The 5,007-nt window shown below is 26.1% G+C and overlaps 2 non-coding genes across 2 annotated transcripts; both read left to right on the forward strand.

Annotated features, from left to right (window-relative positions):
- Window positions 1-778: 778 nt before the first annotated feature.
- Window positions 779-852, forward strand: Trnai-aau (transfer RNA isoleucine (anticodon AAU)). The gene has a single exon. It is a non-coding gene; the product is annotated as a tRNA-Ile (tRNA).
- A 7-nt stretch (window positions 853-859) lies between these two features.
- Window positions 860-931, forward strand: Trnad-guc (transfer RNA aspartic acid (anticodon GUC)). Its single transcript has one exon. It is a non-coding gene; the product is annotated as a tRNA-Asp (tRNA).
- Window positions 932-5,007: the final 4,076 nt, after the last annotated feature.

Below are 5,007 nucleotides of genomic sequence, written 5' to 3' on the forward strand. Positions count from 1 at the left end.
TAACAATTACAAAAACAAATACATTGTACATTGTCGTTTTATTTGATGTAAGCATTCAAAATAGTTATTGGTACATGATACTATCTTGGTTAGGTGTGATATAATTAACAAGTTTTATAAAAGAGCTATTAAAAGCAATTAAACACGTAAATTAAGAAAATAAAACTGTACGCGTAAGATTTCATATTGATTAATGAAACAAAAGACACTCAAGTTTACCATCAAAAGGTCGAGTTTCGAACGAAAACTTTGTTCGGTCTTATTCAAAACTATTTTTATTTTCTCACAAAGAAACCATTTATAACATTTTGTTTAAATTTTTGCAATCTATTTTTTAATGAAGTTCAAGAGAAAACTTCTAAATATGACCAAACACAAACCTTCATACGTTGGTTGTTGAGTTCCTGAAGGAAATGAGCGCTGTGTTGCGAGTTAGAACACTGTCATCAAATTTTATATAAGCGCAATTAAATGTAAACACCCATAAGAATTTTTAGTATGTAAATTTCATTAAATGAAAACATTAAATAACTTACAAAATGTATATATAATTTGACAAAAGTATTGTTAAAGCTTTATCTTATATTAAATAATTCTACAAGATTGTGAAACATCATTAGTTTTATACCAAAACATAATTTTAATAAAATTAACTTAGCCTTAAGACTTCACAGTTGTATGGTAAATAGATTTTTTATCAAAATAATTCATTATGGTATTGTTGCGTCATATTTCGCTAGTCAGAATTATACTCCTGAGGAATGCAGCTTAAACGTGTGGCCGGTTAGCTCAGTTGGTTAGAGCGTCGTGCTAATAACGCGAATGTCGCGGGTTCGATCCCCGTACTGGCCACATTTTTTTCTCGTTAGTATAGTGGTGAGTACTCCCGCCTGTCACGCGGGCGACCGGGGTTCGATTCCCCGACGGGAAGATTTCTGCATACTTAGTTTGTTAGAACCGGCATTTTTATCCATTTAGTATTTAATAGTAACAATTATAATATCATAAAGTCTATCAAATATTTTTTTTAATTTATCTAATAGTTTTCTAACAAGTGTTATAAGAAAGAACATTTTTAAGTATATAAAGTAATTAATGAGTTATTTGAATAAGTCTTCGTGGCGCAATCGGTTAGCGCGTTCGACTGTTAATCGAAAGGTTGGTGGTTCGAGCCCACACGAGGACGTACTTTTATTTGTTAGATATTGAAAAATGTGCAAAATTTTTACACCGAGCGTGTTTTCTCGCTTTCACACTTTTACAATAGCTTTAAGTTATTTTAAACGTCCGATTCTTTACATTGAGATTCTGTCTTTTTATTTATACATAAGTATTTATTATCTTTTTTGTTTTTCAAAAAGTTCGTTTTAAGTTACTAGTTAACCTTCAATACAAACTCATTAATAAGTAACTAACATCAAAGCGGATATACAAAAATAGTAGAGTGGCAAAAAATCCTGGAATTTTGTAGAAAAATTGCAAAAATCCTTAAATTTTTTTAATTATAGTTTTTTAACAACTTTGATAAAATAAAAAATTAAAATTGTATCTTTCTTAGACTTAAAAAAAAGTACAGAAGTTATAATTAGTAATCGATATATTATTATTTAAAATATCATTTTAATTAATGAAACTACTTAATTACTTGCATTTTTGTTGCTTTGAATGTCAAGTCAGTCAATAAGAGCCTATTTCGGACTGGTCTAACTGAATACAATTTAGATTAAGAGAAAATTAAGTGCAAGAGCAAAATAAGAGAAGAGCCAAATAAAAATGTCTAATGTAATGTTTTATGCCCAATGTTACTTATATTAAATGTTGCAAATTTTGACATACAAGTTTGCCACGGATCGAGCTGAAAAATCTTTTTTTGACTTTTCTAAATCAAACTCTTAATAAAAACCTATTAAAAAATACGTAACTAAAGACTTGAAAGTTTAGCTTGTTTCAAAAACTCAATTAGACCCTAAAAAATGATAAATTGCAAAAGCAAATTATTTTAGAAAATAATATTATCAAAATGCAGTTTTAAGTATCGATAAACTTTTTTTTTAAGAGCATGTTGACATAAATTTCCTAAAATTTTTCAAAAATCCCTATATTTTTCTGACTTTTGTAATTTTTACTTGTTTTTCCTGGCTTTGTGGCAACCCTGAACATATTATTTAATTAAAAAGGTTGATACAAAAAATTAAACAGTAATAAATTTAAAATAAAAACAAATAAAATCTAGATTGTATGGCTATTTATGATATATATCAACATAAAGGCTTTTGAACAATCACATGAGAAGAACTTTGAAAAAGTTGATTAAAATTACTACAGGGCTCGTGCGCGAAATTTTTTTCATTTAGCCTGACTGAGACCAATTTAGCCTGACATTTTCTCAAAGTAAGGAAAATTCCCTTTAGATGTTATTTTAGGTATTAGGGGGTCTTGATTAGTAATATTGTAGTCTCTGATTTCAACCAGCTTTATCTCAAAAATATTTAGAGCTTTAAAAATATGCAAAAAACAACACATAGCTTAGTTACAACTCAATAAAATAAGGCTAAATTGTGAAAAAGGTGATTGATCCCCCCTATGCCCAAAACGTAACAAACTCAGTGATAAGTTTTAAAATAAGTGTTATTACAAACTATTACTAGTGTAACAATTTAATATATATTACTTAACACAGTTGTTCAATTTAATTAAGCACTAAGTAAAAATATTATAACCAGCAGATTTATAATAAACGACGTGCATTGTGGTGTTTTATTAAAATTTAAAATGAAACGCTTACAAGAGTATTAAAAATCAAACAAAAAGCTAAGTTGTTGAACTAAACTGTAATGTTTAAACTGTATTTTTTTATGAGTTTTCACAGTTATGACGTATATAATCTACTCAAAAAAAATAATGAAGATTCTTAAAAACTATTTAGAGATTCAAAAACAAGTTTTAAGCATTTATTTTTACAGATACTGACTGATTTTGATTTTAATAGCTAAACCATTTTTTAGAAATAAGTTAACTTCTCAATTCGATCTTAAAAAGATTTCTCAACTTTTTTTAATCAAAAATTTTCAAGCATTTGAATTGAAAAAAAATAAAAATTCTCAAATCTTTAAATAAAAAAACTGATTTAGCCTGACGTTTTTCAAAAAAACTGATTTAGCCTGACTTAGCCTGACGCGCACGAACCCTGTTTTTGGTTAAACTTTAGAATCCGAATCTAGTCCCAGTTATCTACAAAACTAACAGAAAAGATCATAATTTTTTTAGTAGACAAAAGTCTTTACTTTGAAACTATAAATTAAACAAAAAAAAACAGCCTATAAAAAAACCAATTATCATTAATAAATGTATAGCATGATATACTTTTTTGAATAGAAATAAATTTTAAATGACAGAAAAACATTTACAAGTATAGTTACAAATAAGATAAAATTAACAATAAGTTCACATTGTTGTAAAAGTTACAAAAACAGCTAGTCAGAAAAAATTTAATGACAAATCCAAACATTATTTTTCAATTTGCTTTTATTAAATGATTATTCTCTGACGGAATTAATAAAAACATGTTGAATGATTAATTCATTTTAATTTTTAATTGTTCTTTTTATGACATAACGATATTTTCTTTTGCTTTATCTGCACTTTTTTCAATTTTTACCAATCAGTTTTGTTCTTACTGTTTTAATTTTTGTATATTATCTTTAACGTTGAATAATAAGGTTAGGTTTCTAGTCAGCGGGCAGCCTATTGTGTAACTTTTAACATAATGGTTATATTGGACATAAAATTTTGCAAGCCGCTTTATTTATGTTATTGTATGCTAACATGTAGTTTTTTGTTTAGCACTAAATCACAAAAATTTAACCATGGAATTATTACTACAGTTTGTTAGCAATTTCATTTTTACCAGCTTGTAGAAACTTATTTAATACTTTATCGACTTATTTTCTTAGTAAAAACTTTAATAATCAAAAATAGTGGCCGACCGGATCTCACTCTAAGGCTGTATGTTATCCACTTCTACTCTATGAAAAATGATTGAACTAAAAATCAGAAGTTGTCGGTCTAATTACCTTTAATCGTTAACTGTAACGTAACTAAACGTAAGAAACACTGAAATTAAATCTAAAAGGTAAGCTCTGAATCAAAATAATCTTTACAAAACATTAAAACTAATTTTGTTAAAATACACGTAATAGGTAAAATTTTTGATATAAACATATTGAATATTTATATGCATCTTGCTTCTGATATTTTTAAAAAAAAGTATTCTATATTTTCATGATAACTATAACATAGTTTAATTTAATAATTTTATGATAACTAAGATTTAGTTAATTCGAATTGTTTTTCTAAACCAGATTTTTCCAAACTTTATTTTTCAAAACGACTTCTTTAAATAAATTCACTAAGCTATGGTCCCCTCTACTAAGATTTCTCAAAAAACTACCATTAAAAAACGGCTAAGACCTTTTTTTTTGCTCTTTATCATCAAATCCGGGATACCTAGTGTAATTAAAAACAACGTGCTTGAAAAAAAAGTCTTACCTAAGGTAGTTTTGAAACTTTCAGTATACATTCTGGAATTAATGACAAAGAGCAAAATAAGAAAAAATAAAAATATTTTAAAAGTATTTTAGACTTACACTATATATATCAAAAAAAAATTTTGAAAATTAAACTAGGCATAAAATAAAAAAAAAATCACAAATTTCATTATATCTGAAAATCTTAATTTCAAATAAAACCCGGATCCGGCAGAATACTAATTTTATGGATTCAGTAGATAATTTACAAACAATTTTTGTAATCAAATAATTTATTCAAAACTACTGACTTTAGAATATATTATCAAAATAAAAACTATTTAAATTAGCTTAAAAAAGTAAATAAATATTTTGTTTAAATGATAAATTTTATTTAAACAAACTCATAATAACACATTAGCATTTATTTATCGTTAAGTATGTTATCAAAAAACTATCCAAAATATTGCGAATAAATTTA

This window comes from Thalia democratica, unplaced genomic scaffold (genome assembly GCF_965202585.1).
Source record: "Thalia democratica unplaced genomic scaffold, ktThaDemo2.hap1.1 HAP1_SCAFFOLD_138, whole genome shotgun sequence".
NCBI lineage: Eukaryota > Metazoa > Chordata > Thaliacea > Salpida > Salpidae > Thalia > Thalia democratica.